Source organism: Mus caroli, chromosome 12, assembly GCF_900094665.2.
Source record: "Mus caroli chromosome 12, CAROLI_EIJ_v1.1, whole genome shotgun sequence".
Lineage (NCBI taxonomy): Eukaryota > Metazoa > Chordata > Mammalia > Rodentia > Muridae > Mus > Mus caroli.
Window position 1 is genome coordinate 105,568,203 of NC_034581.1, and position 21,421 is coordinate 105,589,623.

The 21,421-nt window shown below is 48.9% G+C and overlaps 1 protein-coding gene across 1 annotated transcript in view; it reads left to right on the forward strand.

Moving 5' to 3' along the window:
• Window positions 1-21,421, forward strand: part of Rcor1 (REST corepressor 1) — a 97,992-nt gene that overhangs the window by 74,386 nt on the left and 2,185 nt on the right. The gene's annotated exons all lie outside the window — the stretch shown is intronic.

Sequence of the window (21,421 nt, forward strand, 5' to 3'; positions counted from 1 at the left end):
AAACTTTGCTAAGTGCTTTTTAGATTGCTTAAAAATTTTTCAAGATTTTAAAAGATGTATAAGGTTAAGTTTGCAAATATAACGGAAATGCTGTATATCTTTTGAAGTGATAAAATCCATGTTAAAATTTTAAAGAAAATATGTTGTAATAATGCTGTTGTAAGTAATATTTCCATGTCTCTCTGCTTGTTTTCTAGTTCAGCACAGTCATTGTGGTGAATGTCCATAGCATTATAATTGCTTAGCCATTGAATTATAATATTTGTTAGTGGAGATTGGGAAATTTATTTGTGAGATTCTGCAGAATTCATTTTTCTATTTCCAATATTTGCTGAAGTTAAATAAAAATTTTCAAGCCATTGATGTAATAAAATACGAAACAAAACACCGTAATGCATCGCTCTGTCAGTCTTGCTGCAGAATGGTGGTGTTCCCTCCTTCCAGGCAGGCCTCGGGCGTCGGAGTGTGTTACCGTCCCAGTGTTAGACCCGGTGAGACAAACATCTGGGGTGACTATTGCTCTTAGCTGTTATCTCTACCAGCATGGTCTGAGAGCCTTCTTGTGACTGGCTTATAGCTGGCATCAAATGCACTGTGTCTTTCATAAAGTTTGTGATGTTGAAGTCTGAAGGGCAAAGGTCAGGTAAGAGGGGCCTTTGTCATTAGCAGTTTGTCTGTCCCAGCTTGATCAGGCTTTGGCCCTGAATAGTCGCTGCTGGGGCAGCGAGGAGCGGACCACTGCCTTTGTTGCCTCTTCTCAGCAAGGTATAACCTCAGTCCCCAAGCCGTGGGAGTAAGCAGCCTCTGGGGCCATCCCTTCTCTAGCCAGAAGGCGAAGGTTGCCTAGACACTGTGCTAGTGAGCGTTCTCTGCCCTAGCCCTGCCTAACTGCCTCACAGTGGTTCTTTACTGCCATAGAGTGCTGTAGGAAAGAAGGCTTATCGGTGCACAGTTGGGGAGGTCTTCATTCATAACCTCTTGCCTTAAAGTTGTTTGACAGTGTCTCACTGTGTAGCCTGGTGGCCTCTTTGAAATATCATGATAGGGGAAGATGCAGCAGAGCAAAGCCATTCCCTTCCTATCCGAGTCAGCCAAGGAAGAGCAGATGGGAAGCCCAAAGGCCGACACTGCCACAACCCCCGAGAAGGAAGCCCCAGGACCCCACTGGGCCCCAACTCTCAAAGCTTCCCTTCCTCACACCCCATCAGTCTAAGGTGGGCTTAAGCCCTTATTTTTATAAATGAGCTTTGGCATACCAGCACATGGTCTACAGCAGCTAACTACTACAGGAATCTAAGGTTCAAAGCCAACATTGCCTCAAACAAAACTTGTAATAAGTGGATGGAATCCCTCTGTGTGGGTCTGTGTCAGCTAGGAAGTTGTGTAAGAATGAGAGGCCCACCCAGTAGCCTCAGACTAACATCCCACAGTAACAAAAAGGGAAAACCTATGTCAGGGATAGCAGTGCACACACAGCTCAGAACCAGCACTGCAGGAATGCCTGCAGGAAAGGCCATAGCACGCGTATGCCTGAAGAGTCTTCTTGGGGCTTGTCCTGACAAGATACCATGTGTTGTGGGGAACCTGAGAGCAGCATTCTAGAGATGAGATAAGGCTCTGAGGATTTAGTGCCAGACTGGTGGTGGTGGCCAGTGAGCAAAAAAACCCGAAAAGGAACAAATGTGGAGGCTGGAGCCTGGGGCGTCTCCCAGGAGATGGAGAAAGAAGCCGGCAGGAAACATGGATGGGCGGGGTCTGCCGGAGATGACCATGTGTCTGCTACGACAGCTACAGAGAAAGAGCCATTCGAGCATGGGCTTTATTGACTTAGAAGACTAGCTCGGAAGGAAAGACCCTTTCAAAGACTAGCATAGCTGTACAGAAGTTTCAAGTAGGTGAGGAAGGCTTCATGTCCCCAAATCAAAGACATGAAGACCTCAGGGCAAGGCCCACTTCCTCCCATCCAAACATAGGAGGCAGCTGTACCTGTGCAGGAATCTACAAGACCACCTGGTTTTTTGAGACAGGGTTTCTCTGTGTAGCCCTGGCTGTCCTGGAACTCACTCTGTAGACCAGTCTGACCTCGAACTCAGAAATCCGCCTGCTTCTGCCTCCCGAGTGCTGGGATTAAAATTAAAGGCATGCGCCACCATGCCCAGCCTTTAAATCTTATTTTTAATGATTGTTTTTTTTAATGCTTTAACCTCTTTTAGCACACCACCCACCAGAGGTAGTGGGAGAGAAAAGATACGGGGGAAGTGGACCTATTTAGAAAGGTTCTTTGGAGCAACTCCTGTCTGTGTTGTCAGGAAATCGGCAGTTCAGTTCACAGGTTCGCAGCGTCAGCTCGATCCACCCACAAACACCTCAGGGATGCACCAGCGTCCAGTTCAGTAGCGTCAGGATAGCGAACAGGAAGCAGCAGCAGATGTGGCGCTACCCAGCAGAGACAGCCAGGCCTCAGCCTCAGCGTGAGTCAGCAGGAGGGACCAAGAGTGACAAGAAAAGTTCTCAACTGTGCCTCTCTCAGAGAAGCAAAGATCAGGAGACACAAGACCCACAACCATTGATCGGCTAGATCTGTAAGCAAGCCTAGCTCTGTCACCGAGCATGGAGTCCTAGCTATACCCTCCAAACGTCACGTGTCCTCCACTGGTCTTGCCTCAGCACAGTTCTTGTCTCAACATGTACATTGGTCTCAGCTGACATCACTCTGCCAATCAGCCCAAGTCCAAGAAAGTGACAACCCACTACCAGAAGTGACAAACACCACACTACCAGAGGTGACAAACACCACACTACCAGAGGTGACAAACACCACACTACCAGAGGTGACAAACACCACACTACCAGAAGTGTTTGGTGAGTTTCTCTAGAGTCCCGACAAAGAGATCTCAGCTATGTAATGGAATGCAGACCAATACATGCGGATCATAAGCGAAGAATCTTTTCTTGTGTGTCCTTTCATGGTCTTGTTTTAACAAGACATCCTTCTCCTGTGTCTGCTTCAGCTAAGAGTTCCTTTACGAGACTACGTTACTCTGTCACCCGTGTCTACTTCAGGAAAACACTCCTTCATGTGTTCGCCCCAGCAAAACACCATCCAACACAGCTGACTTTCCAAAGAACCCTTACGTTTCCACGTTCTTTACCTCACTCTCAGTCATGTCTAGCCCATTTCATCTGTAAACAGGAAGAAGAGTGAGCCTGGCCAGTGAGACCCAGTTGTCTTGTGTGGCACAAAGGCTTCCTATGGATGGGGTTGAACTGTTGACTTTATAAAGTAGTTTTCAGGACCCCTGTGGGGGGAGCTGAGATGTCCATCACTCACCTTTAAATACTCATTTGGACAATTATTACCCACCTCCCACTTCACCCTGAATATGACACCCCCAGCTCTTGTCTGACCTAGTGTGTGCATGCATGCATGTGTGCCAAAGACTTGCTGTTAGTTTGTTCGGATTGGTAAAACCAAATAAGGCATTACCTCCACCACACGTCTGCTCCCATAGTTCAGGGCTACTTTCAGGGAATTCCTTGCTGCATTTTCCCCCATAGCCTCTTCCTGGAAGGTCTTTGAGATTCTCCAAGGCCATAGAGATCACCCAGCCCTTTCTTATGTGTGAGACCTGGCCCTCTGTGGCCTGAGAAGGCCTAGTGATCAGCAGTCGACACTCTGTGAGACCAGAGAAGGTACCAATTCTGTGTGCCACCAGATAGCCGCAGCAAGACCCCAGGGTGGGACTTGGCCTATCACTGCCCCCTGCCGCAGGGTTCTCTGGTGACTTCTCTTTCTCAGGCTTTCTAAGGTCATCAGGATTATGGCTCCCCATGGAGTCCCCTCCAGTTATGAGTGCCTTGCGTTTCCCTTTAGCTGTCAGGATGTTTTGCTATCTGGTACAGACTACTTAGAAAGAAAGACAGGCTTTTTTTCATGTATAATTTTGAAGGCTGAAAGGTCACGTAGCACAGTGCAGGTTGAAGTGAGGACACCTTGGTGACATCCCATCAGGATGGTTGGCAGTGGTAAGAATGTGCATGAGAGAATGAGTAACCGTGGGAAACAGACTCACTCAGATGCTGTTCTTACAAGAAACTCAGAATCCACAAGAATCTTGTAAGAACAGGACCTCCACTGACCAAGGGCCTTGACTAGCTTCCACTTTAAAGGTTCCATCAGCTCCCATCCTGCCAGCTCTGAACTGTGTCTCGGTTGCCTTGGTCAGTGGAACCAGCACAAGGTTGGCAAGGGAATTGGGCTCCCCTCCTGCTGCTAAGTCTACATCCTAAGATGTTTCAACCAACCTGCTAGAAATGATTGACAAGGCCAGCAGTCACCAGACCTAAGTATAAAGCCACAAGAGGTCATGGGACCCTGAAAAGGCTGAAGAAGTCTCATAATGACAGAGTGGGTAAACCCATCCAGGTGAGCACTGACCGTAGGGACAGTGGCTTCTGATGGCAGCTATTGTCTGGTGGTGTACTTTGTTAAGTAGTAACAGATGGCTAACAGTTGGAGAGGATGGGGAAGATTCGGGCTACAGAAAAGGGCTAATTTCTTGAGTTTTGGAGCCTGGGGTGCTGCCTGCATGCAAATCTCTCCAAGACGGGGCCCCAAGCTCCTTCTTAGAAGCAACTTTAGCCCAGCTCCTGACACTTGGTCACCACTCTGGCTCTATAAGGCACGACTCAGAGTCCCCCATGTGACACCCACTCATACAAACAAGTATTGACCACTGCTTGGGACCACACCTCTGACACCCAGAGCCAGGAGTGGAACCAAGAGCTAACAAGGTACACACAACACTCTGACCAGCCCTCTCCCATGCTGCTTCTGGATCCTGGTGGTTGAATACTTCGCATTAGGGAGACTCAATCAAAGTGCTCTCCCAACCTTGGGCAATAGTGTTCTCCCACTGTGTGACACCTGCTTCCTACCTGTCCATTTGCATGGCCTACCTACTCCACTAGATGCCAGATATATCTGCTGAGGTCTCCAACATAAAACTGGGGCGGGGGTACAGGAGAGAATGGGGTTCAGCAGGTTCCCAGCCATGGGCCAGTCTCACAGAGGCACACAGTGAGTCGGAATGCTCTGACAGCCCTGCAGGTTCTTCCAGGACCAGCTCCCTGGGCAGCAGGCAGGATGGCGCTGCCCTAGCAAAGTGCTAGCTGAATTTAAGTTGCTAAGACTCGGGGAAAGACGAATTTCTTTTTCAGTTATCAGCAGGTATTTCTGCAGCCTGCCGAGTAGTACCTGGTGGGTAACAACAAAATCCCCAAGTTCTAGTCAGAGAGATAAGGAAGTGGGATGCCCCAAGCTGGGGGAGAGAAGAGCTTTCCTGGGACAAGATTGGTTGGTGTCTGGAATGACTGCAAAGAATGAGTCAAAGAATAACCATAGGCCACTTCCCCACTTGACCGAGAGAGACCCTTCCTGTGTGCAGGCCAACAATCAGGCCTGTACACTTCAAGAGACTGAGCCTAACTTACCTGGGGTCATGATTCATCCAGGCACCAACCTGCAGCACAGGCAGAGAGAGGGGACCCCACCCAGGTTGGGGCATGGAGCCTGTCCCAAAGCCCATGCTATCTTCGAATGCAGTTTCCCACAGAAAGAGCGGAGTCTTGGGGAAGGGACCAGATTCAGGGGCAGAGGAAGGATGCAGAGATCTGGGAATCTTGCCAAAGACCCAAGGAGCATCCAGAGCAATGGTGTCTTAGCTGGTGGCTTAGCAGCCAGGTTAAAGCCTCCCACTGGCCTAGTGGGACAACTGCCATATATACAAAGCCATGAAAAATGTCTAGGAACCCAAAGGATTATAACAATATTTTTAATTTTTTTTCTTTCCTTTGGGGAGGAAGGCACACATGCCCGTAGTATGCATAGGTGCAGAAGTAGAAGACAGCTTTATGGAGTTGGTTCTTGTCCACTGTCACGTAGCTTCTGATGAGGGTGCTGTTGGCAAGCATCCTTACCCACTGAGCCATCTTGCCAGCCCGGGGATATTTTTGTGAGCACCTGTTAAGCACTGTTGGAGATGTAAGGGTATCAAACAGATCCAACTTTTATCCAGACCGTAGAGAACAAACTGTTCCTTGTAGAACTTCATCGTCTCCCACGCTGTAGAGTTAGGGAATCCCCAGCTTGTCTCTAAGGCATGGATGATCCCCTCTGATCAGTGACAACCCATCAGGGGAGGCTTAACAGAGAGAGAAGGCACCAATAGAGACAGCTGGGCCTGAAGCCCCTTCACACCTTTGTCATAGACACCTGTCTTTCAGCAGTCAGGAACCTGGACCCCAGGAATCTGTCAGGAATGCCACATGAGACCACTGTCACACCAGCAGAACCCATGATGGGGCATTTGGGAACTCTTCATCTCTGGAAGCCCACCATAAATTGTCAGTTTCTGTCAGTTCCAGCTCATAATGAGGTAGTAACTGCCCAGCTTCCCCTGGTCTGTGGCAGCCATCTGTGTGTTCTTGGAACAGACTAAGCGGCCAGAAATCAAGTCACACCACACACACAAACACACACACGACACACCACACACTTGCCCTCTCTGCCCTAGGGCTACAGCAACTTAGGGAGCATTTCAATTACCCCTTCAGTGGAAGGTAATGACACATCTGTAGTCCTGGTGCTTGGGAGCTGAGGCAGGAGCATTACTAGTTACTATGACTTTGAGGCTAACCTGGGCTTCAAAGCAAGATGCTTTCCAAACAAACGGGGCTTGGGAGGCGTTTCCTGTTAAGAGCACTGGCTGTTCTTCCAGATGACCTAGGTTCAGTTCCCAGGACATACATGACAGCTCACAGTTCCAGGGGCTCTGGCCACCCTTACACAGACATGCAGGCAGAACACCAATATCCATAAAAGTATAAAAGTAAATCTAAAAAAAAAAAAAAAGAAAAGAAAAAAGAAAGAAAAGAAAAGTACAGCAAAGTATTTCAAGCAGCATGAATGGGCTGGGAAGGTGGCTCAGACGTTAGAGGTGTGCACTGCCCTTGTGGAGGAACCACGTTCAGATTTCAGCACTCATGTCCCAGGCTCTGAACTGCCTGGGACACCAGTCCTGGAGGCTCTGGTGCCCACTTGTGGCCTTCTAGCAACCTGCATTCATGGTCACCTACTCTCTGGTGCCATCTTCTGGCCTTCTAGCAACCTGCACTCATACTCCTACTGACAAGGAAATAAACATAGCTTTTGAAAAGGGGGTACTAGTACTGTGGTGGCACTAGCCTTTAATTCCAGCACTTGGGAAGCAGAGGCCGGGCAGGCTAGCCTTTCTCTGTGAGTTCAAGGCTGTGTAGAGAGAGACCCCTGTCTAGGGATTAGGGGACACTGTAGATGACTCAGCAATCATGACTAGTTGCTGTTCTTGTAGAGCAAGGTTTGGTACCCTGCACTCAGGAAGGATAGAAACGGAACCTCAAAGCATAATTGTGGTATGTCACAATCATCTGTGATTCCATCCAGGGGATCCTGCATCCCCTTCCGGCTTCTGTAGGACCAGGCAGGTATGTGGTGCACAGACATATGCAGGTTACTACTCATACATAGAATACAAAAGTTAAAAACTTAAGCAAGAGAAAAACCAGCTACAGCATGATTCGTCGTGGCCGGAAGGTAGAAGAAGCCAGTGTTCATAGTGACTGGCCAGTGAGATGCATGCACGTTAGCACACTGCGGTTCACCCTCAGTGTGTGTGAGAAGGCGTGACAACCCAGAGTCTATGCTAAGTGAGACAAGTGACAGAAAGTAAAAGGACTAGGCTGATAAAGTCTGTATGTCTTGTGTGTCTCCGATGAGGAGGGTCTTACCCAGTTCAAGTTGGTCTGGGACTCTGAATGTAGCTGCATCTGGCTTTGAACATCAGATCTGCTTCTGCCTCCAAAGCTCTCCACCACAGGAGTTCTAGGAACCAAACTCAGGTCGCTCAGCTCAGCAGTAAACACCTTTGCCTCCTGCGCCTCTCGCTGACCCTACACATCACCTGGTCAGAGCATAGAATAGCTTCAGTAGGGTGCCAACAGGGCTGTAGCCAGCGTTCTGTTAGTGGGGCGCCTGCCTACAGAGCAGGAAGCCCTGAGTTCGGTATCTAGTGCAGTGTTAAACCTGGCAAGGTAACACACAACTGCACGCTGGAGGTGGAGGCAGGGGTATCAGAAAGTTAAAGTCATTCTTGGCTAAATAACAAGTTCAAAGCCAGCCTACAATAATGAGCTCCTACCTCAATAATCATAGTGACGAATTGGTTATATAAAAAAGTATAGATTTTTTTTCTTTTTAGTCAATAGCATAAAACCAAGAGGAGTGAAGCTACATTTTATATACAGTCGACATCAACCTAATCACCTGAAAATAGACATTTATCTTCTCCCATAGAGAAGAAAATAAGTTTACCAAATAGTAGACACATTTGGAAACCGAAGGGAGGGACAGAGGCAGAGAACTGCAAACCCGGGGCAGGAGGGCGACCTGGCTGTGTGCTGCTCCCTCCACTGCCCTCTGACCCTCCTGGCAGCTCTCTGCAAAGTAACTGCCTCTGGTTAGCAGTGAACTCCACGCTGTGTGGGTGGCTAGAGCGGAGGTGGACTACACGTCTTCCACCTTGGCATTCAGAGTTACTGAGTAGTTTGTTTTTCTTCAGACCCAGCAAATCTGGGTGTGGGATATGCGCCCACAATCCTAGTACTCAGAAGCAGGAGGATCGTGAGTTCGAGCCCTGCCTAGGTCACAGAATGAGTTTGAGGCTAGACCGGACAGCTTAATGAGATTCCTTAGTGGTTCGAAGGTAAATAGATACTTGGGGAAATTACATGTGCCTAGCATGCACAGGCCCTAGATTCAGTCTCCAGTAAGGAAATAAAACAAACAGAGCACACAAGGAGACTTTCTGCTAGTGTTCTCCAAGATAGAGCAGGGCTAAGGATACTCATATCATGTAAAGTAACCGTGTTTTCATTTAAGACATGGTCTCACTCTGTAGACCAGGCTGGCAGAGAACTCAGTGTGGCCCCGGCTGATCTCAGACTTTCTCTGGTTCTTCTCTCTTAGTCTCTGGAGGACTGGGATTACAGATCGCCTAGATCTAGATTTTATGAGGTTCCGTTCGGTTTTTTATTGTGTTTTTTTGTTTGTTTGTTTGTTTGTTTTTTGATAGGGTCTTAATCTATATCTCAGACTGACCTTGAATTTGCCCTGTAACACATAGGCTGGCCTCAAACATCCAGTCATCCTGCCTCTGCTGCCTGTGTACAGGTATCACAACTTAGGTTATCCTGCTAGATTCTAGATCAAATGAACCTTTGAGTCATAAACTTGTTTTTGCAGTAGACAACAATGACTTTATAATGATAACAGCAATGGCTTTATCCTTGTCGACTTGACGGGCTTTACGGTTACCATGGAAACACATCTATGTGTGTTGAGCGGACCTTTTCAGAAGGTTTATAACAGATGAGGAAAAACCCACCAAGAATGTGGGTGATACCATCATGGGGTAAGGTACCAAACTGAATAAAAGGGAGAGTGCTGGGGGATGGGGTGGCTCAGTGGGCAGATGCTTGCTGAGCAAGCAGTGGCCTGAATCCCAGCAACGACATAAAAGCTGGACACGGCAGCAGCTGTGTGTTATCCCAGCTCTGAGAGGCAGACAGATGGACCCCAAGGGACTCATTGGCCAATCTAGCTAAACTTGTGCACTCTGGATGCAGTGAAAGACATTGTCTCAGGAAGTAAAGGAGAAAAGCCATTGGGGAGGACATCCCAGTGTCAACCTCTGACCTGCACACACACCTGCATGGGCAAGCATACCCCAACATGCACACACACAGAGTATGAGCTGAGAACCAGCATTCACTTTCTATGCTTCCCAAGTGGATACAGTGTGCCTCGCAGCGCCCCCCAAGGCTGACAGCCTACCTTCCCCAAGACAGCAGGGGCACTGCACCCCTGAAACTTTCAGCTAAAACCAAACCCTTCTTCTCTCAATTTGCTTCTTTCAAATTTTCTTAAAATGCATTTTTCTTTTACACATGTGTGTATGTGAACTGTGTGCATGCCCAGAGCCTGTAGATATCAGAAACCAGAGTTTCAGGTGGCAATGAGCTACGATATGGGTCCTGGGAATCAAACCTGGGTCTTCTGCAAGAACAGCCAGTGCTCTTAACCACTGAGCTGGTTCTCTCCAGCCCTCAAGTCATATCTTGTCAGGCATTTGGTTACTCTAGGGATGAAAGTAACTACTGCAGTAACAGGGTTAATTCTTTGAGAGAATAGAATTGTTGTAAACATGTGCACCCGTATTGGGCACCCAAATATATTAAGCAAATATTAAAGTGAGAAACCGAAATAGCAAGAGATTTCAGTAACCCACTTTAGCTATTGTGCCAGGTCACTGGGATGAGAAATCCACAAGGAAGCAGTACTATGGACCAGATGGACCTGACAGCTAAACCCAGAGCATTCACTTGACAGCATAAGATGAGTCTTGTCAAGCACGTACAGACTTACCAGACTAGAGATCCCAGCGTTAAATCCATGCCTCTGTGGTCAGTTAACCCTCACCAAGCCGGTCAAGTACACACTGGGGGAAGGGTAGCCCTCAATAAATGGTATTGACAAAACCACAGCTGTGTACGAGACCCTTACCACCTGACACGCAAAGTGGATTAAGGATTTACATGAGGCCGCAGACAGAAGCCAGAGGACCCTGGACTGAGCCGAGGCCTGGGTGTTGAACTCAGCGGCTGTTGCTGTAGCGATCTACCAGTTCCTTCTGGGTGAGTCAGGTTCTGTCCTCAGGTTTGACAGCCTTCTAGAGAGGTTGGCCCCTTTGTTATTATTTGTTACTATTCTCCGACACCTTCACCCTTTGCAACTTTTATTTCCCACAGACTTTGTTGATTTCTGTTTTAATTACATTTTTATTTTCGTGTCTCACAATAGGTCAGAGGACAACTTGCAGGAGTCTGTTACCTCTCTCCTCCCTTTGGGTACTGGGAATTGAACTCATGCTGTCTGGCTTGGCAGCAAGCACCTTTCCCTGCAGAGCCGGCCCACCAGTCCTGTTGTTTCTCAGACAAGTATCATATTCCAGACCAGCTTCAAAAGTGACTTTAGGTAAAGATGACCTTAAACTGGGCCTCCTGCCTCTACTTCCTGGGTCCTGAAATTACAGGCCCGGGCAACTATGCCTGGCTCCCCGCTGGCTTCTGATTGTTGTCAAGGCATTTATTTCTATATGAAGTCTTTCTTCCTTATATTTAATATAGGCGTCTGTGGACAGTATTGACTTCAGTCTTGCCTATTAATTCAAATCTTAATAATCTTGTCTTTTTATTTTATTATTTATCTATCTATTTATTTTTGTTTGTTTCTGATTTGGTTTGGTTTGGTTGATTTTTTTTGTTTTTAGACAGGGTCTCTCTGTGTAGCCCTAGCTGTCCTGAAACTTGCCCCGTAGACCAGGCTGGCCTCAAACCCAGAGATCCACCAGCCTCAACTCTTGTCCTTTTAAAATATTTGGGGTGTGTGTGTGTGTGTGTGTGTGTGTATGTGTGTGTGTGAATGTATGTAGGTGCACATGTGCATACAGGAGCCCATGGATACTGTTGGATCCACCCTGGAACTGGAGTTATGGATACTTGTGAGCCTGTGGGTGCTGAGAACCAAACATGGTGCTTCTAACTGCTGAACTTCCTCCGGCCCTGACACTCCCCTTTTCACTAGCATACTTTGATGTTCAAAGCAAGTGCAGCTGAGCCTGGCAGTGCATACCTCTAACCTCAGACTTTGGAGGTGGAAGCTGGACCTTCAAGAGCTCGAGGTCACTCTTAGATACATAGTGACCTGTGGACCACAGGGGACCCTGTCTGAAAAGCAAACACACAAACTAAAAAAGTCAAATTAGATGCCTCCCCTAAGACAAGCGCAACTGAGAACCGAGGGGCGTCTGATATTGTTGGGCTGCAGTGTGCTGCCCATGTGCTCTCCCACCCGCCTCTGTCTTCCACTTCTGCTTCATCTGATGCTTTTAAGTGTTCTGTGTGATCCAGTTTCCTTCCACATTCGCGTTTGCCTGTAATTTGCAATACACAGGCATTGTATTACAGATGATGTGTGTAGGTCCACTTTCAGATAACTCTTCTCTGGGCGGGTGAATGCCCTTTCCTAATAGCACTGATCCTCTGGCCCATTCCTTAGACTGTTGCTCCATTGGCTTTGTTTGTGAACGTGTGTGTGTGTCTGCACAATGCATACAGAAGCTAACATAATTTAACAAACTGCTCTTTTTAAATCCCGGTATCGGGCTGGAGAGATGGCTCAGTGGTTAAGGGTACTGACTGCTCTTCCAGAGGTCCTGAGTTCAATTCCTAGCAACCACTTGGTGGCTCACAACCATCTGGAATGGGATCTGATGCCCTCTTCTGGTGGGTCTGAAGGGAGTAACAGTGTACTCATATACAATTAAATAAAAAAAAATCTTTAAATCCAGGTAGCACTTTGAAGACTGAAGCAAGAAGATCAGCCATTATTATTTCAAGGCCAGCCTGGTGTGTAGAATTAAGATTCTTGCCTTGATTGGAAGGAAATAAGAAATGATGGAGAGAGAAGAGAAAGAAGGAGGGTTGGAGGAACAGCTCAGCCGTTAGGAGCAACGCTCTTGCAGAGGAAACTGGTACCAGGCCCAGAATACACATGGTGGCTCACAGCTGCCCATAACTCCAAGGGGATCCGGCACCCACATCTGGCTTCCATGGGCTCCCAGCTTATGTGTGCAATCCCATAGGCCAGAGGCTCCATTTTTCTAAAAAGTCATGAAGAGAGCCAGCGTGCTGTCTCAGAGGGTCAGGGCACTTGCCGCCCAGCCCAATGACCCACGTGGTGGAAGGAGAGAACTGATTCCGGCAAGTTGTCCTCTGTCTTAGTCAGGGTTTCTATTCCTGCACAAACATCATGACCAAGAAGCAAGTTGGGGAGGAAAGGGTTTATTCGGCTTACACTTCCATGCTGCTGTTCATCACCAAAGGAAGTCAGGACTGGAACTCAGACAGGTCAGGGAGCAGGAGCTGATACAGAGGCCATGGATGGATGTTCTTTACTGGCTTGCCTCCCCTGGCTTGCTCAGCCTACTCTCTTATAGAACCCAAGACTACCAGCCCAGGGATGGTCCCACCCACAAGGGGCCTTTCCCCCTTGATCACTAATTGAGAAAATGCCTTACAGTTGGATCTCATGGAGGCATTTCCTCAACTGAAGCTCCTTTCTCTGTGATAACTCCAGCTGTGTCAAGTTGACACAAAAATAGCCAGTACATCCTCTGACCTCTGCACGCGTGGGTTGTGGTGGCTCGTGGGTCCTTACTTCGCAAAGTAAATTAAAAAAAAAGTGTTAAGGCATAGAGGTCCCATAACCAAAGCAATGAACAGATTTCATCTCCCTTCTGATGAGACCAACTACTCATAAAGATGGTGTTGGGGCCACAATGGTGCAGTCTGAATAGGACCTGGGAAATTAACAGTTTTGAGAAAAAGGTGGTCGTATTTCTGTGAAACTAAGATGTCAATGCTAATTCCTTCTCAAGAGCTGGGGTTACAGCTCAACTTTGGAGCCCTTGCCTCACAGGCTGGAGGCCCTGGGTTCCTGGTACTTGAAAAAGAAATTGCTAATCAGTTAGTAATGCAAACAAGGCACAGATACTGATGGGGAAAGGCCGAGGCTCATGGGTCCACTGTGTGGTTCTCCAGGAGAGTGGGCGTGGTGTGGGGGGAGCAGTCAGCCTTGGTTCCCATTTGATGTTACTATAGACCCAGAAAGGCTGTTTTCTAGGAGCTAGAAAGACAGCTCAACAGTTAAGACCCCAGCTACTTCTTCAGAGGCCGTGGGTTCGGTTCCCCACACAGACCTGGCTCCTCTCAGCCAGTTTCAGGTAACCTGATACTCTCTGACCCATTAGAGCAGTAGACCCACATGGGATACACAGACAATCATGAGGCAAAATGCCCATACACACTGGGCGTGGTGGCGCACGCCTTTAATCCCAGCACTTGGGAGGCAGAGGCAGGCGGATTGCTGAGTTTGAGACCAGCCTGGTCTACAGAGTGAGTTCCAGGACAGCCAGGGCTACACAGAGAAACCCTGTCTCAAAACAACCCGGAAAAAAATGGTGACTCACCTGGCATAAGAGAAGAGCACTCACTTTAAAGGGGATGATTTGAAGGCATTTAGTGTGCCCATCATGGACCCAGCCACCACCTCTCCCATTCTTCACCCCCAGAATAAAACCCTATGCCACTAAGTACTGACTGTCATCCTCTTTCTCATCCCCAGCAATTATGAATCTGTTTTCCATTTCTGTGGGAAATTGCTGCCTATTTGAGGCTGGCTTATTATGCCATTTTCCTTTGTGTATATTTGAATTATCATCATTAAAATATTTGCAGCTTGCAGCACCCACTTCCTGGATCACTGAGGTTGTTTTGGCTGAAAGTAAAAAAAAAAAAAGAAAAGAAAAAAAACATAGTTCACGTTACACTTGGGCATATGCAACCATGCACACACACACACAAACACACACGGGCGCATATGGGTACATGGGTGAGCGCTAGTACATGGGTGGGGCGTGGACAACACAGCAAGACAGCAGGCAGAGGCTGTAACAGTCCTAGGAGTGGGCAGGCATGGGGCCTGAGTCTTGACTGCAGTAGGGGTTCTGACCCCACCATATGCCTTCCGATGCCATCTTTGGGGTCCACCTGGCTCCAGCAAATGGTCTTGCTGCTTCTTGAGCATCCTATAGGACAGGTTGCCCCCATCCTATGTGCTTGTCCCTCCTTTGTGCCCCGTGGCCCCTGGAGAGCATCCTACGCCTTACTGCCTACATCTCCTCCCTACACGCTCAGAATCTGCAGGACTTTCACACTTGCCACCTGTGCCCACTTGCATGTGAACGGCCACCACAGGCTCCTGTATTTTAATGGTTAATCTCAATTGGTGAAACTGTTTCAGAAGGGTCCAGGTGAGTTGTGACCCTTGTCTGAGGAGGTGTGTCACCAGAGATAGATTTGAGGTTTCAAAAGCCCAAGCCATTCCCAGGGTGCTCTTATCTCTAGCTCTCTCTGATCTCTACAAGTAAGCTCTGAATGACTAGACTGGTGCCGTGCCTGCTGCTATGCTTCCCACCACGAGGGTCAGGAACTCTAGCCCTTTGAAACCATATGCCCCTGATAAACTGTCCTGTAAGTTGCCTCTGTCATGGGGTGTTTTATCAGCAATAGAAAGGTAACTAAGACATCATCCAAGGCAGGAACTGTGAGAGAGACTTCTGGGTCTTGGGAACAGGACCAATGCTGAATTAGCCTCTACTAAATGCAAGCCTTACTAAACTCAACTTATTTCTAAAGTAGGGGTGCAGAAGGCCCGAGGCAAGGGTGAGGGCAGAAGACACTGGCCCTGACTTGGCCCCAGCCTCTGGGATCTGCTTGTTAGATTAACTATAGGCCCTTAAACTACATCTAGTCAGAGAAACATGAAAAGGAATAGAGAGAAACAGTACCATGAGTGGGGTCGCTGGTGTGAGCTGTGTGTGTGTGTGTGTGGTCGTTAGTAGCTGCTAAAAGGAATGTGGAAGAAGGTGGGGCTGTCTGCTACTGAGGCCCTGGAGCACTGCAAACAGAGGCACTCTGCTGGGAGCTTGGGAGATCAGAATGCCCAGAAAAATGTGCACAACAAGACGGAAGCCCAGCTCTTGAAAATTCAGAGGGAAACCAGGGCTATGGTAGTAACTGGATGAGGCCATTCATGTTACTTTCTGACAAAACCAGCCAGGTTTCTCGGGCCTCTCTCCACGCCCAGCCCTCCACTGTGCCTTACCTGAAGATGGCAACCATGCCATTGGTTGCTTTCCTATCCTTATAAAGGATACTTAAAAACTATTGTCACCAACCAAAGAACATACATGGGCTGGACCTACTCCCCCACCTCCCTCCACACATATGTAGCAGATGTACAGCTCCGTCTTCATGGGGTTCCCCCAGCAACTGGAGTTGGGGGCTGTCCTTAAATAAAGCTCTTGCCTCTCTGTGGATTCCATTCCCCTAACTGGCTTGCCTTGTCTGGCCTCAATGAGAGGATCTGTCTAGTCCTGCGGAGACTTGATATGCCAGGGTGGGGGGATATTCAGGAGGGTCTCCACCCTCTCAGAGGAGAAAGGGGGGAGGGATGGAGGGAGAGACTGTGGGAGGGGGAGGGGACAGTGATCAGGATGAAAAGTGAATAAATTAATGGAGAAAACTGTTGCCCATCTTTTAAGGTCTTTGTGGTAGCATCTTTATAAGAGATGAGAAACCTTTCCTAGAGAACCCAGCAAGCCTCTTCCATTTTTTGGCCAGAGCCAATCAAAGATCACACTTATACCAGTCATTGGCAAAGCACAACCACTGGTCAGTGGCTAGATCAGCTGCTCTGGAGGAATCACGTGATGGCTAGTCATGGTTGTCAACTTGACTACATCTGGAATGAACTAAACTCCGAAAAGGGCCGGGTACGCCTGGGAGGGAGTTTTGATGAGTTAGATCATTTGACTTGGGAAGATCCATTTCTCATCTGGATCTTGGAGGAGGGAAAATCTGTAGTGAGATTTTTTTTTTTTTTTTGAATTTTGGTTTCTTTTAAAAACACGGAATGATTTGCCTCGTGCTCCATCAGGGGCATGGTTTTGCCAGCTGCAGATACTTTCTATGAGTATGTGACGTCTGGAATTCTGGGGACTTTTTAGAGGTTATATAAATGCCAGGGCACCCAAAAGGTGGTGGGTGATTGGTTGGTTGTGGGTTGTGTTGTTGATTGTTGTTGGTTGCTGGTTGTAGTTGGTGTCAGTTGGTTAAGTACTTGTGCACAAAGAAGAAACAAGAGGAAATTAGACATCCTGGCAGCAAAGATCAAACTTGCTCCAAAGAACTCGACACCCTACTCAGTAGGAAGGAGTCTAAGGACAACACCGCCCCCTTTCTGGGCCCTGACTTTATTCAGGGATCTCTTTCCTTTCCTCTCTGCCCCTCTTTCTCTCCTATCTAGTGTAGGGGGGTGGAGGGATGGAGGAAAAGGGGGCAGAGAAGGGTGGAAGTAAGAAGACCCCACAGAGCATCAAAGACAGCTACAAAGATGCACCTCTACTCTGGGCCACACCTGCAGGCAGCCTGATGAAAGGTACGGAAGAAGGATGCTCCTGCTCTTGCCTCCCTGGCCTTCGCTGCAATCACAGCCCACCTCTGCGATTCTAGCACGTTCCAGCCTCAACAAATGAACGAATGGATTCTTGGGCCCTCTGTTCATAGGCAGCCATTGGTGGACTCACTGGACCACTGCCTGTAAATCATTATAACCCCATTCCTATTCAGATGAGAGTTCTGTTCCTCTAGAGAACCCTGGCTGACCCAGAGCCTTCGTGGACTGTGCTCCTGTATGTGTTCTGACCCTCAGAACCTTTGATGTCAGAGCCCTGACAGGACATGCCTGCCTCCTGGGCTACCATAGTCCCTGACATGCCTTGCACTTACTTTTGTCTCTCTCCTCTAGAATGTGTGTTAGTCGCTGTTCTATTGCTGTGAAGAGACACTCTGACCAAGGCAACTATTACAAAAGAAAGTAGTTTTGTTTTGTATTGTTTTTTTTTTTTTTAAATATAGTGTTTATCCATGTAGCTCTGGTGGTCCTAGAACTCCCTTTGTAGACTAGGTTGGCCTCAAACTCACAGAGATTTGCCTACTTCTGCCCCCCTCACTCCTGCCAAGTGCTGGGATTAAAGGTGGGCTCCATCATCACCTGGCAGAAGAGAGTAACTGGTGACTTGCTTACATTTTCAGAGGTTTAGTCCATCATCGTCATGGCAGAGAGCATGGCCACACACATGGTGCTGGAGCAGTAGCTGAGAGCTACAGCCTGATTCACAGGAGGGAGAGAGAGGGAAAGGGAGGGGGAGGGGAAGAGAGAGGGAGAGAGAGAGAAGGAGAGAGAGAGAGAGATTAGCGTGGGCTTTTGAAACCTCAAAGCCCATCCCCTGTGACACAGTTCCTCCAAGTCCCCACCTTCTGATCCTTCTAATCCTTTCAAATAGTGCCACTCAAACATATGAGACGATGAGGAATATTTGTATTCAAACCACCACAGCATTGAAGGCTTCGATGTGAGGACCTTTGTTTTAGCTCTGGCTACATCCACAGTACCAGGATTCCAGGCTCACAGCAGGTGCCCAAGAAGGTCTAAGTGAGTAGATGGATCACGAATCACATTCAGAATGGGCCTGGACGTCAACACCTTTCATCCCCCAACAATGCTGGGCTCCATGGCAACAGACTCAGAGAAAAAAAATCACTGTTCTTTCCAGAATCCACATTAAGTAGATAAACCTGAAAAATTCAACCAGACTCAGCTGGCAAGAAAGAGATGGAGTAGTCAAGAAACGCTAAGTGCCCCCTTCCCAGCACACACTGCAGCAGGAGAGGGAGGCCGTGCTCCCTCTCCGGTCACCCTCAAAAGCTGCTCTGTCCATTTCGTGCTGTTTGTGAGACAAGAAGGAAATGCTGATGGGAAAGACCCGGGCCACGGTCAAGGTGGGCATACCTGATAGAGTGGGAGAGCAGGAGTGCCCTGGCTGCCATGGCTTATAGAGCACCACCAATTGACCCACTCAGATACAAACACCCTAGTCAGGCTCTCGATTGAGTCCCATAGCAGGTGAGACTCAACCTTGTGGGTGCCAGGGTCTAGGCTGAGCAGCAGAAGGCCATCCACCTTAGACTTTTGGCCCAGTCAGAGAGAGAGAAGTTGGAGGGTAGCTGTCCTATGCCGGAGTCTAAGATGGCAAGAGGGCATAGCCAGAGAGCTAGGGTGCAGCCTGGGACTCCGCATTTGGCACATGAGCTGTTGTCTGGGGCTTTTGGGAAGCGAGCCACGTGCTGCAGTTCAGCCACGGTGAGGGAGAAGGCAGGAGGCTGCACCTCCTCTATTGTGTCCTCCAGAGAGGCTGTTGGCTCGCCCTGCCAGCAAACAGAGGCTTTGAGCCAGAGGCAAAGCATTTTGCCCCTCTTGTTCCTGTTCCAGTGACTTGTAGATGGTGGGTAGCTGAGGCTGGTGTGCTGACGGACCTGTAATTCCAGGTTCTCCCACTCCCGGAGCTGGAGCTCTCTGAAGGACCTTGGACTGTGACCTCCAGAAGGATTGCTCTACCCTCCCTGGTGTATTCTTAACCCCCTGCCCCGATGGCCTCCCTGAAACCTAGTTCTTGGGCACCCTTGAGCCATGGGTGCCAATCGTGTGGAGCCCTGTACTAGGAGGCTCCTGCCTCTGAAGTTGTCTGTGGGATAAAGCTACAGTCCAAGCGTCAGCTCTGCATGCCCAGACTTCATAGACCATCTCCCTGAGGTGGCCGCAAGTGCTGCTGGGAGTTGCTGCTCCCAGGGGCTCTAGAGTTCTGACACTTGAGGAGCGCCAGCCAGCTCCACGGTCTGAGCATCCAATCACGTTCTCACCCACACCGCATTCCTTCTGCTCTCTGCCATGCAGCTTCAAGCTAGACCTTCCTGTCCCTTCTGCCGCAGCTCTCTGGCTCCTGATCCAGACTTGACTGGACATTGATACCGTTTCCGTTCCTAGCTGGCCTTTGTCCTCCAGGCCTGGGACCACCCCCTCCACTCTCCTAGTGCTGCTACTCAAGAACAAATCGCCATGGGTGTGTGGCTAGGAACTGCAGCAGGATCGCTGCCAATAAACTGGGTTGGCTAATTCTTCCTTTTTTCCCCATTCTAAACCATTCAGATGGGCAGCATCTGCTATCGCCTCACTGAGAATGGATGGGGTAGGCCATGCTGACAGCAACCCTTCTTCTGTCTTTGGCTTCCTAATGGCCTCTCTCTCCTGCTTCCTGGAACTAAGAGAATTAGCTTCCACCCTGGCTCTGCCTTCCTAATAGGCTGAGCCTCGGACCTCAGCCTGCTGCCCCCGGGAACAGAGCCCGCCGCACACTGGAGCTGGGCACACACACTCTGTCATTTGCAGAATTCTGATCAATTTAAGCAGAGAGGTTCTTACTAAAAGGGTATTGAATTCCTCAAAAAAAAAAAAAAAAAAACTCAAAAAAAAAAAAAAAAAAAAAAGATTGAAAATGGAATTACCATATGGTCCAGCAATTCCTTTTCTGGGCACATGCCCAAAAAATTGGAAGCAATTGAATTGAAAGCATGGGCTGGAGAAGACAGTTTTACTCTTGTGCTCACAGCAGTTGGTAGGTAGAAACGATCCAGGAGCCCGTCCACTGTGGAATGGAGGGACTGAGGTGGGCTAGCAGGACAATGGAGTATTAGTCAGCCCTGGAAAGGAAGGAATGCCTGACAAGGTACAGCATGAATGAGCCGGCGGATGGAATGTGTCTCATGTGAAGAGAAGCCAGGTAGTGTGGGCTCACAGCAGAGGCAGGCAGAGCTCTGTGAGTTCAAGGCCAGCCTGGTCTACAGGGAATAGCCTGAGCTACATGGAGAAACTCCATTTCAAAAACAAAAACAACGCCACCAACGAAAAGAGAGATGGAAAATACGGGCAGTAAATATGCTTTATTTTGTTTTATTTATTTATTTATTTATTTTGGTTTTTCGAGACAGGGTTTCTCTGTGTAGCCCTGGATGTCCTGGAACTCACTTTGTAGACCAAGCTGGCCTCGAACTCAGAAATCTGCCTGCCTCTGCCTCCCGAGTGCTGGGATTAAAGGCTTGTGCCACCACGCCCGGCAATATGCTTTTTTAAATAATAAAACAATTCAAGGTTTGATGGACAATATTAAATTAAAAATCCAAGGATCTTACTGAACCCAAAGCAGGACCTCCAGGCTGTGCAGGGGGCAGCTGTGCAGGGGGCAGCTATGCAGGGGCCAGCTGTGCAGGGGCCAGCTGTGCAGGGGCCAGCTGTGCAGGGGGCAGGCTATGCTGAGGGCAGCTGTGCAGAGGGCAGTTCTGCAGGGGCCAGCTGTGCAGGGGGCAGGCTATGCTGGGGGCAGCTGTGCTGGGGGTAGCTATGCAGGGACCAGCTGTGCAGGGGGCAGGCTATGCTGGGGGCTGTGCTGGGGGCAGCTATGCAGGGGCCGGCTGTGCTGGGGGCAGCTGTGCTGGGGGCAGGCTATGCTGGGGGCAGCTGTGCTGGGGGCAGCTATGCAGGGGCCAGCTGTGCTGGGGGCAGCTGTGCAAGGGCAGCTGTGCAGGGGGCAGCTGTGCTGGGGGCAGCTGTGCAAGGGCAGCTGTGCAGGGGGCAGCTGTGCTGGGGGCAGCTTTGCAGGGGGTAGCCGTGCAGGGGGTAGCTATGCAGGGACCAGCTGTGCAGGGGGCAGGCTATGCTGGGGGCTGTGCTGGGGGCAGCTATGCAGGG